This window comes from Dipodomys spectabilis, unplaced genomic scaffold (assembly GCF_019054845.1).
Source record: "Dipodomys spectabilis isolate Male_0828 unplaced genomic scaffold, ASM1905484v1 ptg000125l, whole genome shotgun sequence".
NCBI classification, from domain to species: Eukaryota; Metazoa; Chordata; class Mammalia; order Rodentia; family Heteromyidae; genus Dipodomys; species Dipodomys spectabilis.
In genome coordinates, this window is record NW_024870802.1 from 23,133,270 (window position 1) to 23,157,723 (window position 24,454).

Here is a 24,454-nt window from a genome sequence, read left to right on the forward strand (position 1 = left end):
CCTTGAGAGGCTCATAATCCTCATCTGTAGTATCAGGATTGTTTGATGAAACCCTAAGGGTTTTTGAGGATTGAGTAACTTCTATGAAGTTCCTCTCATTGAACCAAGAACTGAGTAGGCCCTCTATATACACTGACTGCTCTTATCTCTTAAAATGAAGGACTTTCTACTTCTTTAGCATCTTGAAGCACATGTATTATAGTTTTTGAGTTGCTAATTTCTTCATGGTCCCATAGTTTATTCCAAATCCTATAGATTCCATTTTTCTGTTTTCTCATATGGCTTAGGATGATTCTTAAAGCAAAACAATAATATTTATTTAATTTTACTTAATGCCAGATACTATAACTAAGCTCTTTATCTAAATTATCTCAGGTAATCTGTACAATAAGGGCAATGAAGAGAGATTAAGTGTGTTGCTCAAGGCCATAGAGTTGACTGTCTTTGGTAAGCCTGCCATGCCCTGGCACATCAGACTTTCAAGCCCAGATGCTTACTTAGTCCATTTCCTTCCTTCAGCATGTATTAAATAACTGAGGAGTTGGCCCTTCAGAATGACATGCACAAGTGTTCTTAGATGACTTTCAGTCTAGCTTGTTCTGATGAAGTATACACTGCAGTTGAAGCTGAAGGCCTTATGTTCTTCCTGCTATGCATCAAGGTAACAGTTCACTCTTGAGTGCTGCATGTTGTTTAAGTGCTCATTGGATATCCCTTTCTGTAATCTGGCTTCACACTAGGTCTTAGTGGACATGCCTGGGGAAAGGCAGGGTATTAAGTGGTAAGGCACCCCGACTAAGAAATTGAATAGCCTTGGAGCTGAATCCCAGTTTTGTGAGTTATAAGCTGAGTAACCTTGGGCAAGTAATAAAAAATGCTCATTATGTAGATTCAAAGAGAAAACCTGTATTTATAAGCATACACGTAGACATAGCCTTGAGCATCACAGATAGTGAATATTCCGTTAGAGTTTGTGGTGAACAAGTTTTTTTGGTAGTACTGGGGTTTGAACTCAGGGTCTTGTGCTTGCTAGGCAGGCACCCTAACCTGCCTGCTCTAGTTATTTTTTCAAACTGGATCAAGATCCTGCCATTTATACTTGTTGTATAACTAGGATGACAGGTGATGCTGTCAAGCTCAGTTTATTAAATTGGTGTTTGTGAACTTTTTGCTCACAATGTCCTTCAGTCTCAATTTTCACCATCTCCATCTCCTGAGTAGCTGAGATTAAGGTGTGAGCAACCAGGCTCTGTGATGGTGATGTTCTTTGAGCCAGTTTTGTCTTGTTTTCCTATCCTGGTGTTAGGAATAGATGGGTGTGGACTAGCTACTTGGTTGAACACATTGCCAGTTCTTTTTAATCTTGAAGTTGTATTTGTTTCATTGTCCCAGACTCTCTCTTGGCTTTAATAGAATCAGAAATTAAATAGCTGGAAGAAGTTGATCAAGCAGGGTTACAATTATTTGCTAGTAATCATAATAGCTAACATTTATTTTTTCTGTGTGATGGCTTCTAGACTAAGTATTTTCTTACCAGTGAATATCAAAAGGCAAGCATTACCTCATTTAATAATACATAAATTTTATGGCCAACTACTTTAGTCTCTGTAGTGAAGAGGTTATGCTTTAACATGGGGAGACTGGGTAAAATCCCAGAGCTCTAGCCAAACTGAACTTAACCTCAAGTCTTTCTGAGTGGCTTGTTGTTTAAAGCTTTCAATAATCAGTTGTATTATACATTATTATTTCAACTTCTATGAGGCAGAATCCCATGTTCTACTTGAATGTCAACATATGAGTTTACTATGTTAGTTGTGAAGTATACAAACTACACACTTCTTAGAAATTTTTGCTTTTGGCAAAGTTCTTATTTCAAAACTAAAATACTTATACTTTACTGTTTTTAATTTCTGTACTTTCTTTTAGTTTATTTTGGAGAGGACAGTACAGGAGATTGAATTCAGGGCTTGGAGCTTGCTCTGCAAACACTCTACCACTTGAACCTTTTTAGTTTGTTTTTAGTTATGCCCTTGTTCTAACTTAGTCTTGAACCATTCTCTTTCTATGTCTACCTCCTGAGCTGGTGGTATTACAAGTATCACTACCCTGCCTGGTTAGTTCTGTTCTATCTTTTGTGAAAATGGAAAAATGCCATCTATTGCTAATTGCAGAGCAGAGTAGTACTTAAAATATTAAATGGTTCAGTTTTCTTTATTCTCTTTTCTTCTCTAAACTTTGATTGTGAATTTCATACCTCAAGGTTAGTATCAGAAATCTTTGCATTTCTGTTTTGATCCTTTTCCATTTTTCTCTCTCCAGTTTTCCACAGAGTATTAGATTGTTCACTTTGACATTGGTTAACATTCTCTATGAAATGAGGTTGCCTGCCCTCCATCACTGGTGAGGTCTACAGTATAAGAAGGGTAACCCCTTTGAGGTGATCCCTCTCCTCTGATGTGGCCTTCATGAGACTCTCAAGGACAATTGACCATCGCCATTATTGTTCATCTTTCAGCTCCATAGCTCTCCAGTGTGGAGCTGGAAATGGGAAAAATAGGCTTTTGTTCTGCATGGACACTTAGCTGATTTGTAGAGGAGCCAACATGTTACTCCCAATAGAGGATTATATTAGTTATAGCATGTAAGAATGTGTGTGTGTGTGTGTGTGTGTGTGTGTGTGTGTGTGTGTGTGATCATGTGATCCTGGGGCTTGAATTCAGGGCCTGGGCTCTGTCTTTGAGCTGTTTTTGCTCAAGGCTAATGTTCTACCACTTGAGCCAAAGCTCCACTTCCAGTTCTTTTTTTCTTTTTCTTTTTGTAGTTTATTGGAGATAAGAATCTCACAGACTTTCTTGTCAAGGCTGGCTTCAAATTGTGATCCTTATGTCTCAGCCTCCCTAGTAGCTAGGATTACAAATGTGAGCCACTGGCGCCCGGCAGTATAAGAACTTTTTGAGGACATATTTGATTTACTTACATACATATTCTTAATTCTTCCCTCTCAGAGTAGTTCATCATTCTTGGCCTGATCTTTTTTTTTCTTTATTCCTGGGAAGAACATCCTTTCCTGTTTTTTCTCTACTACTTTTAATTCAGCCATATGCACGCCATTATTAAGACTTGTTTATCACCCTGTCTTGGTAAAATACTTTGTTCTTTATTATGAGAATTATGGTTGGAGTTAGAGGTATTAGTTTATGGATATAGTTATGGGATCCATTTATGATAAGCTACATTTTATTCTTATGCTTTATTTAGTATTATTCTGGTGTCACCATGGACATTCTGGGTCTTCCTTGTATCCCCCATTATGCTGTTAGTTTTATAACTAAATATATTTATTTCTGTTTATAATAACTTTCCCATCAAATCTTTATCTCTGCACTTCCCAGTTGTATGAGATTGAGACTCTGTGGTCTCTCTACTTATGTGTTTATCTTTAGTTAGCTGATAGAAATAGCACCTACTAAATAGAGTTTTTAGAAATAGCACCTACTTCATAGAGTTTTTGGGAGATTGAGAGAATGGATGCTAGTTCTCATCTATGTTTAGCACATTGAAAGTGCTCAGTACAGTTATTTATTTTATTAATTATAGATATAAGAGTGACGAGGTAGGTCATAGACCCAGTTTCAGGTGGTGATTACAGAAGCCCATTTAGTAAATCAAAAGTGGGGGAGAGAATTTGTCTCAGAAGAAAGGGTATGGGCATGAAATTACAACAGATTTTCATGAGTAGTTTTTAATGTGTGCAGCATGGGGAGGTAGAATAGAAAAGTGGGCAGAGAACACATATGCTGAGGGTGTTGTTTATCAGTCCAGAGGTTCCTACTGAATTCCTGGGACATGGTGACCCACAGAAGATTTGCTTTATAGTGCTGCCACTTGATGACTTGTGGAAACAATACCACAGGGTCCACAGGAAACCCACAAGACCTTGAGAGGACTGTTTGCAGAGTCCTAGAAATGGGAAGTGCCAGGGTGGAGGAGGATACATGGGTAGGTCAGTACTGTTTCCATCAGATGCTCACTTCCAAGTTCTAGAATACCTGATGTAAAACCAAAGGAAAGCAAAACTCTTATACTTTAATAGCTTTTGAGAATTGAACTAGATGGGCTGCAGTGTGGATTTCTAATAGGGAGAACAAAAAGAAGTAGAAGATATCTGCAGAGGGAGTCCTGTGTGTGTGTGTGTGTGTGTGTGTGTGTGTTTCTGTGTATACATACATGTAGTGGGCATAAATCTACCCTTTTCAGGGAAAGACCTGTTCTCCATTTTGCAAGTTCCTGTTTTCTCACAGAATCTGATGAAAATATAATTTTTTTGCGGGGACAGGGGATTGTGAGTTTTCTCTTTGAGTTTTGTTTTAAATTGTTTTCTGTGGGGTGGTGGTTACAAGTAAAAATAGAAAATGAGGATGAAAAGGAGTCTTCTCCTCATCCCCAAGTCCATGCACAGAAACAAGAAAATGAAGCGCAGCTTTGAATGAGCATGGTGCTTTGTGCGGCCCTGTGAAGCCATGCAAATGGAAATGTATGCCGCAGTGTTAGCCCACCACCCATCTGAAGTGACTGTCAGCTTTCTGGAAGGAAAATCGGCATTCCCTGTCATCATTTCTTGAATTGTCTTACTCATTTCTTGAATTGTCTTACTCCTAGAGAGCATTTTGATGTCACAGTGTTGCAGAAACCACTTGTTAGATTGGGTTTTCTTTGAAGTACTTAAGTAGTGTTTATTAAAATAAGCTGAAAGGCATTAATCCTTCACCTTTGTCAGAATAGCCATAATGTTGGAAGCATGAAGACAAAAAGAAAGGTAATTAGATCTGGTCTTGCCTTCTTATTTTAAACAGTTGAAAGAAAAGCCATCTATCTGTGAGGCTACTGGCAGTGGGCAACAGGCAGCCAGGATTGTGATCCTTGAGAAAAGAATCACATGAAAGGTACTTGGCTTTTGTTTGGACTTATCCCTGCCAAGGTATGGGAAGGTCAGTTCTGGCAGAGCATATTTCCTCATGGCATTGAGAAGGCAGATCTTGGTATTCAGGGCTGGATAGGGGAGAGAGGAAGCTAGTCCAGCACTGAGACCTATACATGGTAAAGCAGAGCAGTTGCTAGAATAGAACAGAATGGAAAGGCCAGAGGTCATGATTTACTGGGAGGGATGGGAAAGGCCACACATCCTAGGAGTAAGGACCATATCTAAATAGACTTCCTGCTAGACTAAAGCTAAGGACATAATCAGAATGGGCCCATTTTAACCGAGTGTAGAACCAACTCTGCAGGACCAAGAAGATCCTCTAGTAATTTAGCTATCACCAAGACCAAACTGAGACCCTCTAATTATCTGCTGACAAAAGAAACATGCAAAGAAGCAGAAAATGTGACCCATATTCATGATGAGAAGCAATTATTAAAAATAGTAAGTGTAAAACGGTCACTGAATCCCCTCACTGAGGGGAGCCAGGGCTTTTTGGAGACATGACTTCATCTAGGGCAGAAACAGAGCAGGTAATTAGATGAGCCTAAAACATTGTTTTTTGAATGTCAGAAAGAAAATCTAAGAAATATTAAAAAAATACAATGGTCCACTGTACATAAACATGGAGGATGACTTGGAAGTGTTCCTGCTGGCTAAATCTGAAACAGTCTGAGTACCAAAATAAATATAGGGATAAATTATAAATCATTAGGAAAGTAAGGTATTGGCACTACATGTAATTAGGTAAATAGATGAATAAAAGATATGGAATGTCAAATTGTGAGTACTATGGGGGAGTGGATGTTGGAGTCAGCATATTATAACCATCATAGTATATAAAGTTTAAGCAAACATTACTAATAGATGCTAAATCTAGCGGCAGTTCTCCTCTCCTTTCTTCCTCCCTTCCTCCCATTTTATGTAGGATCTCACTATGGAGCCCAAGTTGCCCTGGAATTTTCTGTGTAACATAGGCTAGCTTTGAACTTGTGACCTTCCAAGTACTGGCATTACATAAGGGGAAGTTCTGATGTGTGGAACAAGATTTTTTGTGTCACTTTGAAGTATCTCCCCACAAGCCAGGCACCGATGGCTCACGCCTATAATCCTAGCTACTCAGGAGGCTGAGATCTGAGGATCACGGTTCAAAGCCAGCCCAGGCAGGAAAGTCCGTGAGATTCTTACCTCCAATTAACCACCAGAAAACCAGAAGTGGCACTGTGCCTCAAGTGGTAGAGCACTTGCCTTGAGCTGAAGAGCTGAGGGACAGTGCCCAAGCCCAGAGTTCAAGCCCCACGACCGACCAAAAAAAAAATAAATAAAGTGTCTTCCCACGGATTGCCTATTCACTGCAAAGAAAAAAAAAAAAATATATATATATATATATATATATATATATATATATATATATATATATATATTGGGTCTGGTCGTGGGGCTTGAACTCTGGGCCTGGGCACTGTCCCTCAGCTCTTCAAATCAAGGCTAGCGCTCTACCACTTGAGCCACAGCGCCACTTCCGGCTTTTTTCTTATGTGGTGCTGAGGACTTGAACCCAGGGCCTCATGCATGCAAGGCAAGCGCTCTACCACTGAGCCACCTTCCCAGCCCCAATATGGTATTTTTTTATTGGAGAAATTGGACATTACTTTGGCTAGAATCAAAACAGATTTTACATGCCCTCAGATATGATATTCAGAGAACTATATCATGTCTGTAGATTCTGGCTGAGAATGTATAACCTAAACTGAGTTATCAGGAATCACCCAAGGAAATGTCAGACAAATCAAAAAGAAATGTTCTGTTAATATATAAAGGGAAGAGGTCATATTCCTCTGAAGTGTCAGTGTAATAAAAGGCAAAGAAGCATGACCTATCTTAGGTTAAAAAAAGATGGAGAGAAATGTCAGCTAAATGCATGAACTCTCCTTGGACTGGAACCTGAGGTGGGGCAAAACAATAGTTAGATTAGGCTAATTGATTATGACATTTGGTAGAAGTGTTAAACAATGCTGAATTTACTAAGATTGATAATTACATTGTGGTTATGTAACGGTATATTCTTAGGAAACAAATTCTGGAGTGTTTAGGGGTAAAGGGCATGGATACATGAAATGTATCTCCAGTAGCTGAGGAAAAAAAACAGTTGAGTGTGTGAGTTAAATGAATCATTAAGTAAAAGAGTTATACTGTATGTTGATAGAAGCGACATCTAGGTCAAGTGTACCTATTCTTTGTATGTTTATTATTTTACAAGTTTTCTGCCAATTTGAACTTATTTTAAAAGAAATATAAAAGAGTAGCAATAAAACTGTGACTTGAAACAAGGAGGCTAGCCTGGTGCTTATAGGCGCACACCTGTAATCTAGCTACTCAGGGCTGAAGTCTGAGGATTGCAGTTAGAAGCCAGCCATTAAGGAAAGTCCATAACACTATTTCTAGTTAAGCAGCTAAAAATCAGAAGTGGAGCTGTGGCTCAAGTGGTAAAGTGCCAGTTGAGTGAAAAAGCTAAGGAATAGCACTTAGACCCTGAGTTCAAGTACTGACACAATACAACATCCAACCAACCGAATGTTAAGGAAGATATGTGTGAAGATAACAGTGACTGGCTAACTACCTTGGTATAGATTTTCAACTATTTGGGTTGTCTATGCCATGTAAACTTTTTGATAATTTTCTTTCACTAGACAAAGCTACTTCTCTGTTGACAGAAAGCATATGTAGTGAAGTAAGAAATAATGTTGCTGTTTAAGGTGGATGAAGCCATAGTGTTATTTTCATGTCTTGGGAAAGATTAGAAGGAGAAGCCATAGAGTTTGGTTCTAATTTCTCTTTGGTATTGTTAGCTGAATGGTCTTGGAAATATTCCCTAATCTTTGGAAACTTAAGCTGCTCCTTTATTTAAAACTAATACTTGTCTAAAGACAAACAAACAACAACAAAACTAATGCTTATCTGCTCTCAAGATCTTAAGGTTTCAAGGAGAAACTGCTTGTGAAAGCTCTTTGTAAACAACAGTAATCTTTTCTACAAATATGAACTTAATAGGAGTTGCTTTGGCTAAATTAGAAAAATGGCCTTAGACAAAATATCTCATAATTTTGGTGGCACTTTGTCTCCCTTACTGGTCAGGTGTTTACTTGATTGATTAAATGAAATTTCCCCAGTGGACTCTGGCCTTTGCTGGCTGCCTCCTCTCTCATTTCCTGCCTTTATTATTCCAGGTAAAACTTTAGTGAAGGAGTTGTGGCCTTTCTGATTTTCAAGAGGAGTGACTTTGGTTGGAGCACAGCAGAGGGTTTTACACTGGTAAGTCAAATTCTTATTTTCACCCCATTCTGGAAGAACTCATGAATCTGAAGTTCATTGTAATTGCTCCTGGTTTGTTCTGAGATTGTATGTTAGATCCTGATTTGGTAGAAGCAAAATCAGCCAAGGAAAGGCCATTAAGGTTTGAGGTGGGCTGGAAAAAGGCTTGAAGAGGTACGCCCCCTCCCCCCCATTCAAGAGACAAACAGTGTAGACCAGGCAGGAAAGGACACAGGAAGTTTGCATTAGCCTGAGTCATATAAAACCCACAGGAAAGGTTATAAGAAGTCCCAGGAGAATCCTTTGAGGCCCAGACCCACCTCTTCCTTTAATGTGGACTTGCTTTGATTAGGGTCTTTAACCTGGGAAGATTATATTATAGTTGCCAGGTCTTCTGCTGCCTTTGGAGTTGAGCAGTCTAAGCCAGTGCCACTTTCAAAGTGCCAGTGAAATGAGAGAAAGACCTTGACTTGGAGCAGAAAAGCCAGCTGCATGAACTAAATAGTGTTTTGAGTGTCATTGTCAAATGCTATTCTAGCAAATCGTAATTGCTTTTTTGTGCTGGACCTGGCCCTTGAACTCAGGGCATGGGTACTGTCTCTGAGTTTCTTTTGCTTAAGGCTCTACTTCTGGCCGTTTCTGAGTTTTGTTGGAGATAAGAGTCTCATTGACTTTCCTGTCCAGGCTGGCTTTGAGATCCTCAGATCTCAGCCTCTGAGTAGTTAGGATTACAGGCATGAGCCACCAGCATGGGGCTTGCACATTTAGTTTTAATGCTTGTATCTTTATTTTCCTGTTTATAAATTGTCTATTTCTGTTTCAAATCTTTCTGAATACTTTTTGAAATTGCTGCTTGGTTCCTTTTTTTACTCCACTGCTTGTAATTTTAAACTGTAATAGTTATATCGTATCTTCTTTGTTATAATACTGGGATGTGAGATCCTTGGTGGTCCAAATCTTTGTTTGTATGTTGTATGTGCATGTTGAGTGTGTATGCTTTGCTGATAGTGATCTGGTTGTGGGGTGTGGGGTGCCTGCAGACCCAGCTACTGGAGGAGGAGAGGCAGAAGGATCGCCTGAGCCTACAGCTCTAGATCAACCTGGGAAACATAGCAAGATTCTGTCTACCATTAAAAAATTTATTTGATAATTATATCTTAGGCCCGTGAGGTATTATGTCATGAAATTTGTGTTTGCTAGAACCTAGGACCCAAAGGACCACATTACCGAGCCAGGATAGCTGTTTGTTTCCTTTAGAGTCCTGGTTTCAGGTGGAGCTTTTGTAGCTTGCTGACAGCTGGAGGTGAAGATGCCCCTGCTCTGCTGTGATTGTGGTTGTCTCCAGGGCAGTGCCAGCCCTCTTCCTTGCCAGTTCCTCAGGGCTCTTTGCTGGCCAGTCACTGCATTGGTCCTGGATTTGTTTTTGTACCTGGAGCTAAACGTTGCATTAAAAAAATTCTTTAAAATAAAATAATATTCTAGATTTTAGAGTGAGGTTTGAAGATACCCAATCCACCTTGATTCCTGAATTAGAAGTATCCAAGTAACTTTTTAAAATGCGTTTTTATGCATGCCTTTTGTTGAGTTCTTCATATATTTTATACTTTAAACAGTAAACTATGTGCCTTTATTTCACCTAAATATAAGAAAATACTATATTTGTATTGATGGTACTTAACGTCTATTGACTTTTTACTCTCTTAGAAATTGGTATTACTACTCTTAGGATAACACGTTGGAACAGAGTACTTATTCAGCACCAGTCTATTAAGCCTCCAAATCTATTTTCTGTCGAAGTGTCTTTTTCTTTTTTTTCAGAATCCTAGATGTGAAAAATGCAGTTGTGGCTCTCTGCTTGTGGGTGCCTTTCTTCTTCACATGGAGTGCAAAAAATAGATGCTTGCTCTTATGAACTAGAGGCAGTAAGTCTGTAAGCATGATGGCCTTGAGTCCCACATCTTTTTAAAAGATCTAGGAAGCAATATGAAGGTGTTGGTCTATAGAATGTTAATTGCTTTGGGTTTTGGCATAAGAAAAAAATCCTTCAAAATGAATATCAAGTGAGGTTGGTGGTTCAGTAGTCTCTTATTCATTTTATAGCAGCATGATCACTCAAAGGCAGCTATCTGTACCTTTGTAGAGGCCCACAGCTATGATAGGTGTGTAGATTTTGTGATGAAAGTGATTCATGAGGCATGTCTCTAATCTGTGAAGTCTTATGTATTGTAGCTTGTAGGTATGATGCTTGTAATACTAGTATAATCTTAGAAAGGTAGGCACTGCTTGTATTCCTAGGAAGTGCTGAGCTTGTGACTGGGGGCTTTGAAGATTGCCTGTGTTGGCCCTGTGCTTTAAAACATAGGAAATATAAATGCCAGAAGGTTCTGTGGCTTTTCTTCCTTTGGATAGTGAATTCTGATTGCACTTTCTTATATCTGTGTCCTCAGACTTCTGGGTTTTTGGCTGTCAGTTTAGGCATTACTGCAGGGTTGTGCTTTCCAAATGGTTAGAGTAGCCAAGTACTCCAGAAGCTCCACAGTGGGAGTTGGGGTAGTGAGGGATGGACCTGGACACGCTGGCTGGGAAGCCTAGCCACATAGGGAGATACTTCGTTGCAAAAGGAAGAATGGATATTAAAGGCTATTTATTATAAACATGTTTGAGACATGTGGTAGATATGTGTCCTAACCTGTTTTCTGTTGCTACAGCAAAATCCTAGAGATGAGGTCATTTATAAAGAGTAATAGTTTGTTTGGCTCACAGTTCTGGAATCTAGGCATTCTAAGAGCATGGTGGCACCATGTACCAGCTGAGGGCCTTCTTGCTTTACTATAATATGGTGGAGGGTACCCCAGTTGAGACAGAGCAGGCCTGCTAGTGTGGGTCTCTCTTCCTTGTAGACTCATCAACGCCCTCCTGGACATGTCCCATCCTATGACCTAATCTTAGTTACTTTCTAAAACTTTTGCATCCAAATACAATGCACATAAGAATTTGAGGGTTGTTTCCAACACATAAACTTTTTGGGGATACATTCAAGCCGTAGCATTAGACAATCACCAAAACATTACATTTAACTAGGAAAAATGAGCTTTTTTTTTTTTTTTTTTTTGCTTAGACTGCATCATTCAGAAATACCTATGACAAAACACAATGGCATGGAGGCAGCTGCATAATTGCAATGGATTACATTTTTAGCATTTGTAGGCAAATGATATAGAGTATCTTTTGTTTGGCATTCACAGGCAGCTTTTTGATAACTTGTTCGGGTTGTTTTGAGCTTCACAATATGCTTGGGTAGGAGGAAAATGGAAAGATATTAGACTCAGCTTTGATTTGGAGTTAATTTTCATGGGTTTTAAAAAAGACAGGCTGTGACCTTTCCTCTGGGGTACTGTCATGCTTGCTGCTCCCAGGGATGTCCTACCATTGGACAACATTAGATCCAGTTTCTGATATGAAACAATACTTAGGAATATTTGTGTCAAAATATCTTTTTTTTTTTTTTTTTTGGTCCAGTTGTGGGACCTGAACTCTGGGCCTGAGCACTGTCCCTCAGCTCTTCAGCTCAAGGCTAGCGCTCTACCACTTGAGCCACAACGCCACTTCTGGCTTTTTTCTTTTTGCTTATATGGTGCTGAGGAATCGAACCCAGGGCCTCATGCATGCAAGGCAAGTGCTCTACCTCTGAGCCAACTTCCCAGCCCGTGTCAAAATATACTATTAAAAGTGTCTATACAAAGTGGGGTGCCAGTGGCTCATGCTTGTATTCATAGTTACTCAGAAGACTAGATCTGAGGATTGTAGTTCAAAGCTGGCCTGAGCAGGAAGTCCATGATACTCTAACCATCAAAAAGCTACAAATTAGCCGGTGCTGGTGGCAAGTCCATGAGACTCTAACCATCAAAAAGCTATAATTTAGCCGGGTGCTGGTGGCTCACACCTGTAATCCTAGCTTCTCAGGAGGCTGAGTTCTGAGGATCATGGTTCAAAGCCAGCCCAGGCAGGAAAGTCCGTGAGACTCTTATCTCCAATAAACCACCAGAAAACTGGAAATGGCGCTGTGGCTCAAGTGGTGGAGCGCTAGCCTTGAGCTGAAGAGCTGAGGGACAGGGCCCAGGCCCAGAGTTCAAGCCTCATGACTGACAAAAAGAAAAAAAAAAAAGAAAGCCACAAGTGGAGCTGTGACTCCAGTGGTAGAACTCTAGTGTCTTGAGTTCAAGCCCCAGGACTAACACACACACACACACACACACACACACACACACACACACACACACACACACACACACACACACACACACACACACACACACACACACACACACACACACACACACACACACACACACGCACACACACGCACACATACACTAGAACAGTTTGGGCTTAAATGGCTTAATTTTGAGCTTAATATGAAACTTAATGTTGATTTCATTAATTAATGACTATATACTTACTCAATGTGATTTTTAGAGTTATCATCTTTAAGTCAATTAGTAATCTTTCAGGTGACTGAGGATTTGGGAAGTATTTAACATCCTGTGTATGACACCTGTGAGTCATAGTCATCCTCCTCTTGCATGTCTGTTCTTAAGTAAACTGGCTGGAAGTGATGCTTCTTTGGTAGCCTCCTTTGGGGCTTTGGTGACCTTCCCAAGCTGGAGTTGGGAGGGACAGTTTTACTTGTTTGGCTGGCCATGGTACCCTCCCCCACCTTTCCAGATGTCATGATAACACTCTGGGCTGCTGTTGGGTGACAAAAGTGAGGTTTAAAAGAAAGGCTTGTTAAGAGAGAGTCCTGCTTGAAAAGTCCTGTGATTGGCTAGATGTGGTGACACATGCCTGCAAACCCAGCTGATTAGGAGCTGCAAGTTGAAGGAGCTTGAGCTCTAGGCCAAACCAGGCAGCAATATGCAGACCTTAAATTAAGGTAAAAACCAAACCAAAAGGGATTAGGATATGGCTTAAGTGGCAGAGCAGTTGCCTAGCATGCATAAAGGCCCTGAGTTCAATTCCAGCATGATAAACAAAGCAATATGATTGATTTTGGCAGCTAGAAGTGTTGAAAACACAGGCTAGAATAATTGTGGTAGTTAAAATTTAGATTACAAAACAATTAGCATTTTTTTTTTTGTTGGTGGTGGGTCTTGAACTCTAGGCCTGGGAGCTGTCCCTGAGCTCTTCAGCTCAAGGCTGGCACTCTACCACTTGAGCCACAGCCCCGCTTTCAGTTAGCATTTTTTATGTGGAATTTTTGCATGTGTGCATCATTAGAAGGGAACTTTGACTATGTGTAGAGACTCAAATCTCCTGCAGGGACAAGAGCAGTGTCTGCTTTTTCCAAAGGCTCCTTAGTGGCCTGCGAGCCTTCTTAGAGTTGGTTCAGGAGACCCCCACAGGCCACCAAACCCAGGTCATTGCCCTGTGCACAGACAGCTTCTAGAAGGGTTTGCAAGTGGCTATGATAATTTAGGAAAGATTGGGTCTCTGTAGAAAGAGACAAACTTTGTTTTCTGTACCCTGTCCTGAATTTCTTTTTTTTTTTTCTGCATATGTGGTGCTGAGGAATCGAACCCAGGGCCTCATGCATGCAAGGCAAGCACTCTACCACTGAGCCACCTTCCCAGCCCCTGTCCTGAATTTCTTAACTGGTTTTCTAGCTCTGTCCATTTCAGCTATTGTAAATGCTTGCTGCTTTTCAGCGCCAGGTCTTTCATCCCAGCTCTTGGCTGATGCCCTTAGGGATTTAGAGCCTGTCTTTTCCCTCCCTCCTCACTCCTCTCTTATCAGCAGACTCTGTCCACTTTTGCCCAGTCAATGCCAAGTGCATCCTGAGCTATATTGAGTATGGGTGTGGCTTGTTTCCTATTCTGACTCCATTTCCTCTGGCCCTTCCCTTGACTTAACTCAGATACCCAGGCATTCCTCCGGTTACGTTTAGCTATTCTGTGGTATTGATTCTTACTGGACTGCCTGAACCATGCCTCCAATCTCCATCAGACCTGTGTGTCACGTGATCTGCTCCCTCAAAGCTCTAACGTTGCAATCTGATAGTCAGGTCTTGTGTGTCCATAAAACATTATTGACTCACTGTGTGTCTGAAAGCTTGACCTACGTATAGATGTCAGGAGATAAGAGATGAATCATATGGTTGGGGCCACTGGTACAGAATGAGGAGAGAAAGACGACAAATAGCATCAGTAAGGAAAATATGTCCAGGCTAAAAGAGGAAGGGGGTGCAATTCTTCCTTGAAAGCTGGGCACCAATGACTTTTGCCTGTAATGCTAGCTACATAGGAGACTGAGACCTGGGGTATTGTGGTTTAAAGCTATCCCAGACAGAAAAGTCTCTAAAATAATGATGGACTTGGAAGCATGGCTCAAGTTGTAAAGCACCAACTGTGAGCAAGAAAAGCTGAAGAGCATGAGGCCTAAAATTCAAACCCTGTTTCTTGTATGTAAGTACATGCATGCATGTAAAAAAATAAAGGAAAAGAAAGGGAAAAGATGAGTGTGAGTTCCTCAGGTAAGTGGAGGAAGTCATGGCAGACACTAGCCAAAAGCCAACAAAGGCTTCCTGTAGTCTTCTTTTCTGATGGCATTTTTCTTGTGAAATTTCAGACCTCTATGTAACTAAGGGATCTCTATTAGTGGAGTTTGGTTCAACTCTTTAGGTTGTTGAAAAGAATCTCTCTCTCTCTCTCTCTTTTTTTTTTTGTCAGTCATGGGGCTTGAAGTCTGGGCTTGGGTGCATTTCCTCAGCTCTTCAGCTCAAGGCAAGCACTCTACTGCTTGAGCCACAGTGCCACTTCCAGTTTTTTAGTGTTTTATCGGAGATAAGAGTCTCACAGACTTTCCTCCTCACACTTTCCTGCCTGGGCTGGCTTTGAACCGTGATCCTCAGATCTCAGCCTCCAGAGTAGCTAGGATTACAGGCATGAGCCACCAGTGCCCGGCAAAAAGAATCTTTTGAGACAGATATGTCCCTAAGGTATCTGTGTAATTGCTAATTCTATGTATCTCTTGGGTAAAGATATAACCTAAGGAAAACTGAGTGGGCTTTGTTGACATTCTGAAGTCTGGAGGTCTTCCTTAGAGCCTCTGCCATGAGAACATGTTACGTATTTCATATTAAGTGGTTCAGTCACCTGGTTGGCCTTGTTCTTACAGAGGATTTGGACACTAGGCCTGACAGTGAAGCACATATTTAAGGTTCTTTCTCCTGATTTTAACCAAACCATGCCTTTCTTTGATTGTAATTTTTACTTTTCATTACTGGAAAGTACTTGTCACTCTTTGTAACTATGTGTATGAATCTCTCTCCTACTTTGAGTTCTTTTAAAGGCAGTAGGCCTTGTTTAAGTTTACTGTCTTGTGCATATTGCTTGTTACCAGGTCTGACTCATAATAAAAAAGGAATAAACAAGAACGTGAAGTAATTTGTCAATTGTGATTTCCACGTGGCAGTCAGAGAAGAGATAACTATCTTTTAATGTGGTCAAGGGGAAAAGGGCAAAAGAACTATGCATCATTTACTAAAGTCCTTCTAGAGGAGGATGTTTTTAAATGATGCCTATTTCCTTTTGCCCTTTTCCCCTGTATTTGATAGTGGTATAATGTGGGGAGGGGAAGGGAGAAACAAATTATTTAAACAGGGATACAGGTGGACCCATTGCAACAATGAGACGTACAAGATGCTATGTCCAAAACGAACTTTACAATTTAGGCCGGGGGTTGGGGGTGGGTGGGGGCGAGGGAGTGTAGTTGTGGAGGTGGGAGGGAAGGGATGGTAGGGGAAAACAAAGGAGGAAACAACAATGCTTGATAAGAAATGTACTCATTACCTTGCTCATGTAACTGTAACCCCTCCTCTGTACAGTATTCTCACAATAAAAAACTCATTTTTTAAAAAAAGGATCTTTTCCATATATATGTACTTTGGTGGGCCAAAATAGATGCTGAGTGTGGATGTGATTATATAAAGCTATACATATGATAAAATTTTATAGTACTGTATGAGAAAAAGGGAAACAGTGAAATCTGAACAATCTTTGAACAATGTTAATACCTATTTTGTGATTTTGTAAGATAGGGGAAGCTGATGAGGGATATTTGAGAATGCTACTATTTTTTACAATTTATACATGAATCTAAAATTGTTTCAAAATTCAAAGATAAAAAGATGCATATGGAAGTGGTGCTGTGGCTCAAGCACTAGCCTTGAGCTGAAGAGCTGAGGGACAGCACTCAGGCCCAGAGTTTAAGCCCCACGACCGACAAAAAACAAAAAAAGATGCATAATATGATGAACACTATAGATCTATTAAACAGCCACCCCCCCCCCCCCCAATAAGGTAAATACCAAGTTCTGGAAAAGATGCAGGATATCTGGGACTCTAGTCCATTGCTGGTGGGAGTGGGAAATGGCACCAGCTCCTTTGGAAAAGAGTTAAATAGTTGTATACAAAGTTAAGTGTTCACTTACCATATAAGTGAGAAGATCTGTGTCCAAGAGAAATAGGAATCTCTATGCAGTAAACTCTAGGCTAATATTTTTAGCAGAATTTTCTAAAACTTTAAGAAAACCTTACATGTCCTTCAGCTAGTGAATAGTTAAAACAAACTGGTATACGTGCCATTGAAATGCTCCTCATCAGTAACAAAGATACTACAAATATGCATATATTTGTATATATGCATATGCATAATCCAAGAATATTACTAAGTAATATTCCATTATAATACCATTCTAAAAAAGGAGGTAGGTATAGGGTGAGAAAACAGTTCATGATTGTCAGGAACAGATGATAGGATAGAGGACTGACCAAAAGGTCATAGAGAACTTTTGGGGATAAAGGAAATTTGATTGTAGCTACATTTGTCAAAGTTCCAAGAAATGTTGACTAACAAGGATGGATTACTACATGAGAAAATTCTACTTCAATAAATTGGCCTTTAAAAATAAAAACACCGCTAGCAATCACAAAAATACTGGATTATATGCTTTGGCTTAAATAACCAGGAAGAATTCAGTGTGTCTTCCACTTGTCTAGGGTTGGATAAGGATTTATTAAGCCACTACTAACACAAGGTGTCTCATTCCAACAGAAGGCTGCAGTTCATTCAAGGACATTGGCTTCTAACGACTCCAGGGGGAGTGGGGTGCTCCATGATCTTTGATAACAGAATGCTTTGGGAGAATAAACAAAACACTGCTGGTTCTTACCTTAGCTGCAGCCTGTTTGGACTAATGTGAACATTTAGTCAAATTTTGTTCAGTCTATTTGCCTAGGTCCTTTGCCATTGAAAGAGTCATCACTAGAGTGGAATCAAATATTGAGATAGCTTAAAACTAGGACTTCCTAGATTGGCTCAGGTTTACTGTGATCTAGTACTTCAATTCAACCAACACTTGCTAATTATTAACCATATGTGTTGCCAACACCCTATTAGGTGTTGGGTTAATACAGAAGAATGAGTCTTGTTTTTGAGGCAATTTACCCTTTAATCAGGGATACTCAACCATGCAAAGCCAGCTTAAATTCAGCACAGGGGAGAATTACAAGCAGGAAGACATTATATAGAATACCCTGAGCCTTAACAGGTGAGTAGTTAACAGGAGAAAACTCATGATATTTTAGACTGAGGTAACCATGTGTAATGTAAAAGCTCTTGGTAGGGAATTGTGACAAAGAAGGGTAAAAAATTTCTTCCCTCCTTCAACTAAAGAAGAGTAAAAGGGGACATATATATATATATATATATATGTATATATATATATATATATATACATATATATATATATATAGAGAGAGAGAGAGAGAAAATATTCAGAACATGTGGAAAGATTTAAAATCTCTCTTCTTCCTCTGTATTAATTTGTATTGCTGCTGTAACCCATTACCACAAAAGTTGAAGCATAAAAACCCTAGTTTTTTGCCTCCAGCTGTCGTAGCTCAGATCAAGGGTCACCTAAGCTAAAGTCAGTATGTCACAGCCTTGAGCCAATAGTCTCTTTCTTTTTCTTTACGGCTTCCTTCATAGGCTGCCAGTAGTTTTTGGTCATGGTCCCTTTTTCCATTTTTATCTTCTTTCTGACCATATTTCTGTAGTACAATCTAGGAAAAGGTTTTATTTTTTTTAAGTACTTGTGTGATTAGGTTGGGTCTGTAATTTATTATATCTGAAAAGCTTCTTTTTTATTAATACGTTTTTTTATTGTAGAAATGCTGTACAGAGGGGTTACAGTTTCATGAGCAAGGTAATGAGTACATTTCCTATCAAGCATTGTTGTCTCCTCCTTTGTTTTTCCCCTACCATCCCTTCCCTCCCATCTCCACAACTACCCCCCTTTCCCCTGCCCCTTCCCCACGCCAAAGTTGTAAAGTTCATTTTCAACATAGTGTCTGTACATCTCAGTGTTATGATGGGTCAACCTGTATCCCTGTTTTTCCCTTCTCCTCTTCTAATATATATACAAGATTACAAGATGCAAGGCATCTTGTAATGTATATACAAGAAATGTATATACAAGATTACAAGATGCAGGGCACCAACATCAAATACAGTGAAAACAGGGGTTATACTGTGGAGGAGGAACATACAAAGAAGCAAAAAAAAATCACATGGTACATTATAAATATGTTAGAAACAGTAGCAAGCAAGAAAAAAAATTGTGTCCCTATTCTGGTGTTCATTTTGCTTAGCATCCTCTTATATGGTCATATGTACATAGCTTTTGACCTTTTCTGCTTGTCCTAGATGTATACTAGTTATTGCAAATAAGGAAAACCATGGAACCTATGTTTCTTTGGCCCTGGCTTACTTCACTTAATATAATTTTTCCAAGTCTTTCCATTTCCTAACAAATGGGGTGATGTCATTCTTTCTGTCCCCAGATATTTTAAATTCTGGTTTGGTTGAATCTATGACTGGTAAACACCTGTCTTTATTGCTTGGGGGCATGGCTCAAACAGTAGAATGGCTGCCTAGCAAGCATGAGTCCCCTGTTCAAATGCTAGTACCACCTCCTAAGAAAATACTAATTTTGAAGGGGAATGAGCCATCAATGATGGCCTAACATTATGCTAAAAGAATAATGTTCTTTATCTCACCTGAGATTTCCTCTCCTGAGATACCAGGAGAGATCTTAGCCCCAGTGCCTTCATGAGAGCAGGAGGTAGTATAGTTTTAGCCACTTACTCTGGGATTCAGTCCCTGTTAAACTGACTTATGCTCTTCTGTATCCTGAGGCCTTTTGCAAGGGTGGTAGAGGCCTGTGAAGTTGTATCCCCTGGCCTTCCTCCAAAAGTGGTACCTTAGCATGTTTGGCTATTTACATATTTGAGGTGCTCTTTATATATATTCTCATTTGATATTTATTAAGAGAAAAAGTCACAGAACAAGTGATGGTTATTGTTAGTATGATTATTGTTGTTACACAGCACCAGTGGGAGCCCATGCACTCTTAAGCATAAGGTTGTGGGGCCTGGCTAAGTGGCGGCAGTCAATGGACATCTTTACTGAGCTTCCACTCTGTGAGCGGCCCCTAGGGGGTCTGTGGTGGGATTGAGTAGGTCCAATTCTGCTCAGGCTAAGCTGAGGCTCTTCTTAATCATAGGGACCATGGTCACTCTATTACAGGTCAGAACAGAAGTTCTTTTGAGTGTTGTTTCTCCAGGGAGAGGGCATGTTTCATGAGATCATTTAAGATGATTTCTCCACAAGATCTTCATATTATGCAACTGGTTGCTTAGTCTGGCCAGGCAGAACTGATAGTAGCTGGTAAGTGGTATTATTATTGCAGACTTTTGGTTGTTAGCTGGCTAATTTAGAGAATGGTTTGGATTGCACAGGAAATTCACTTCAGTATAAGGCTACTGCAGAGATAATAAGAATCAGAGTGTAGTTGAGGGCACAGAGATGAATTAGGCTCCGGCCTTATTTCACTTGCTCTGCTCTTGTGCAGGCGTGTGGTCATGCATGAAAATTGTGTTTTGGCATCCCAGAGTGTTTGATAAAAGAGTGCCACCGCCGCCTGCTTTTTAGCCAGTTTAGTTCAGTTCCTGCTGGCCCCAGCCCAGGGCCTTGGTGTTCCGAGCTGCTGTTGCTCAGAAGAGCTTGCATGGGAGTGCTGAGACAAGAGACTTGTGCGACTCAAATCAGTGGCAGCTGCAAGCACAGACGATGATAAAGTCCTTCTGTTTTGTTTTCACTCTGCTGTAAATGGTACTTCAGGATTTTTATAACATGGCAATGTTGCTTAGGAAGGCTTGACTTAAAGTATTTATTCTGAGGGTTTTAAGGACCTTCTATGAGTCAGTTCAGTCTACCATAAGGATGGGTGACAAGACTGGACTTGATGGGCAGACCTAGGCACCACAGACTGTGTCATCTCCTACTAATCACTTCCCTTCTCCCTCTCCGGGACTCTAAGTGGGGGCAGCTTGGACATGGCCTGCACTTGGTCTATTTGGTGCCATATTCTGCAAAATTTTGGAGCTCAGAACTCCTTCCTGCTCCTGAGTTGAGTCTCTCACTCATGTGGATCAGTTCAGTTCCATAAGGTAATATGCGCACAGTGCTTAGAATATCTGGGACTGGGGAGGGGGGCCTGAGGGAGGGTGGTGGCTACTGTAAATACTGAGATTGTAGCACTGTCCTTTACTTCCTGTCCCAAGGTAAGTAGTACACACAGGTGCCTATTTCTAATGTGGATGTGAAGAAGAAGTCTGTGGCTGACCTTTGTGATCTTAGGAAGGGGCAGCTTTGCTTTGATGTTTTTTTTAAGAGTATAGTTCTGTAAGCTGAAATGAAACTAAACACTATATACATTTTTACAGCATGGATTTTTTTTTTTTTTTTTTTTTGTCGGTCGTGGGGCTTGAACTCTGGGCCTGGGCGCTGTCCCTCAGCTCTTCAGCTCAAGGCTAGCGCTCTACCACTTGAGCTACAGCACCACTTCCGGTTTTCTGGTGGTTTATTGGAGATAGGAGTCTCACAGTCTTTCCTGCCCGGGCTGGCTTTGAACCTCGATCCTCAGATCTTAGCCTCCTGAGTAGCTAGGATTACAGGCGTGAGCCACCAGCACCCGGCATCATGGCTTTTTAAAAATGTATGCCTGTCCTGGGCTTGAACTCAGGGCTTTGAGCTCTCCTTTTACCTTTTTTTTGGGGGGGGGGGGGGAGGTCTGGTTGTGGGGCCTGAACTTTGGACCTGGGCGCTGTCCCTCAGCTCTTCAGCTCAAGGCTAGCACTCTACCACTTGAGCCACAGTGCCACTTCCGACTTTTTTCTTTTTGCTTATGTGGTGCTGAGGAATTGAACCCAGGGCCTCAGGCATGCAAGGCAAGCGCTCTACTACTGAGCCACCTTCCCAGCCCCAAGAATTTGCAAATTTTTTTTTGGGGGGGGTCTGGTTGTGGGGCCTGAACTTTGGGCCTGGGCGCTGTCCCTCAGCTCTTCAGCTCAAGCTAGTGCTCTACCACTTGAGCCACAGCGCCACTTCCGACTTTTTTCTTTTTGCTTAGGTGGTGCTGAGGAATTGAACCCAGGGCCTCATGCATGCAAGGCAAGCGGTCTACCACTGAGCCACCTTCCCAGCCCCTTTTAGCATTTATTTGTTCAAGGCTGGCACTCTACTATTGAGCCACACCTCCAGCTTCATCAGCACCTCCAGCTTCATCAACTGGATATTAGAATCTCATAGACTTTCTTGCTCTGGCTGGTTTTGACTCTTGATTCTCAGATCTCAGCCTCCTGAGTAGCTAGGATTATAGTTTATGAGTCACTAGTGCCTGGCGATTGTAACTAATGTTATCGGGAAGGAAAGCTGTGGTGTTCACTAAGCTGAAGAAAGTCCTTGAGAGAACCTGGTAACTGGAGTCTATTTAAGAAAAAGAAGACTTGCTTCCTCCCCTAATATTTAGCAGATCTTTCTGTTTTTCAGGCACCAGAGATGCAGATTCCAGCCAATACCACCCTTGCCTTTATGGAGGTTAGCTTGTGTGTGTGTGTGTGTGTCAGCCATGGGGTTATAGAAATAATGATTTTAATTATAGTTGTGGTTAGGGCTGAGAGAAACACAGTGTATAATGTGTAGGATCTATATATGATGGGAGACCAAAAATATCCCCCTGGGGAAATAGCTTTTTACTTGTGGTTTGTAGTGGGAGATGAGAGGCCGGGGGAGTGGGAGGGGCGGAGGGAGAGGAAGGTCTCTACCCAGTGCCAGTCTGAGCAACAAGGAGAAGTGTGGGCTATGTCTTCTGATAGAAAGTTTTGGTGACTTGTGGTTAGAGAGTGGGTAAGCTGGATACTCTCTTTCCTCTTTGGGAGATAGCTTTCCACAAGTAGCCTGTGGTTTGTTCGCCATTATTTCCCTTGGGCCTCTTTTTCTAGTGACTTCTTATTAGAGTCAAATCATCTCTTTTCCTATTACTCTGAAGTACCTGCTGCTGCCTTACAGAACTTTAGCTTTCTTTTCTTGTTTGTTTGTGGTAGAAGTTCTCTTAGGTTAGGAAAATGTGAGCCCCTTGTGGAGCTGAGGAGATACTGAAAGGGGTTGTTCTTCCCACTAAATCCATAGGAAGGGTCTCCATAAGTACTTGTTGGGTTTAAGAGTTTGCCTTTGGTTATGGTTTTGTTTCCTTTGCTTTCTTTTTCTTTTTCTTCTCTCTCTTTCTTCCCTTCCTTCCCTTCTTTCCTGCTTCCCTCCCTCCCTTCCTTTCTTCCTTTCTCTTTCTTTCTTCTTTTCTTTGCTGCTACTAGGGCTTGAACTCAGGGCCTGAAAGCTGTCTCTTAGCTTTTTTTGCTCAAGGATGGTGTTGTACTACTTGAGCTACATCTCTGTTTCCAGTTTTTGACAGTTGATTGGGAGATTCTCATGGAATTTCCTGCTTGGTTGGTTTTGAATTGCATTCCTCAGATCCTGGCCTCCCTAGTAGCTAGGATTATAGGTGTGAGTCACTGGAACCCACCTTTTCATTTCCTTTTCAAACTTGGATGAGTCTTTCAGTTAAGCTAAGTGTAGAGAGGGAATTGGTGTGAGGGTACCATTCCCACGCCAGATCAAATTTTTATTGCATTTTATTTTTTGTCTTTTCAGTACTGAGGTTTTGAACTCAGGACTTTAAGCAGGTGCTTTACTACTAAGCCATTCCTCTAGCCCTTTTTTGAATTGGTTATTTTGGAGCTGGCTCTTGCTTTTTGCCAGGATACATGCCTAGACCACCACCTGCCTATTTTAGGCTTCTTATCATAGCTGGGATGACAGATGTATGCATGTCATGTTCTCAGCTATTGGTTGAGAAGGGGTCTTGTCTATATGACCAGGCTGTCTTTGAACTATGACTTCCTAAATAACTAGGATTATAAATATGCCATACCAGGGTTTGGCTGTCTTTTCCCCCCCCTAAAGGTAGTACAAATAGAAAAGATTGCTTTTTCCTCTTTTTAAAATGTCAGTGTTAGAAAAGCTAGAAAACAGCAATTGGGAAAATGTTTCAATGTAGATGTTTTCCCTTTCATAAATTGGTACTTGGCACCATAGTAAGCTATGGGATGTTGGCTGTTTTCCCCGTGACTGCCTGGCTGCCTGGGAGCTGTAGCTCACTACCCCTGGGCCAATGCTTTGAGAGAAAAGCGGACTGCCTATCACTGGCATGGCAGGTAGAAGTTCAAGCTTGGAAGTACACTTCCTAGTGAATGGGTATCACTTTGGCATCTGTGTTAAGTTAAATGCTGTAAGTTGAATCATTCAAAGTCAAGGATTGCTTGCATTACTCAAAAAAGTTAAATAGCCCTATTTCTACTTTCTGTTTTTCTTTGGTAGTACTGGGGTTTGAACTTAGGGCCTTGTGATTGGTAGACAGGTGCTCTGTTATTTGATCTTTGGTCCTTTTTGCTTTAGGTTATATTCTTATTTGGTTCCAACTTTTTGCTGGGCCAATCTAGGGCCTCAATTCTCCTGCCTGTGCCTCCTCTGTAGCTAGAATTACAGGCCATTGCCATCACATACACTTTATTTGTTGATATATGGGTCTTGCTAACTTTTTGCGTTGGCTAGCTTTGAACTTGTATCCTCTATAGCTCTGCCTTCAGAGCAGGTGGGATCATAGGAATAATCATCATCATGCCATCCTATCCAGCCTGCCTCCCTTCT

The 24,454-nt window shown here is 40.9% G+C and overlaps 1 protein-coding gene across 4 annotated transcripts in view; it reads left to right on the forward strand.

Annotated features, from left to right (window-relative positions):
• Sgms1 (sphingomyelin synthase 1) overlaps nt 1-24,454 on the forward strand; it is a 250,449-nt gene that overhangs the window by 71,411 nt on the left and 154,584 nt on the right. For all 4 annotated transcript variants that reach the window (XM_042689212.1, XM_042689214.1, XM_042689211.1 and 1 more), the window contains exon 2: nt 8,206-8,290. The gene's annotated coding sequence lies outside the window, so the exon portion shown is untranslated. The remainder of the gene's footprint in view (nt 1-8,205; nt 8,291-24,454) is intronic.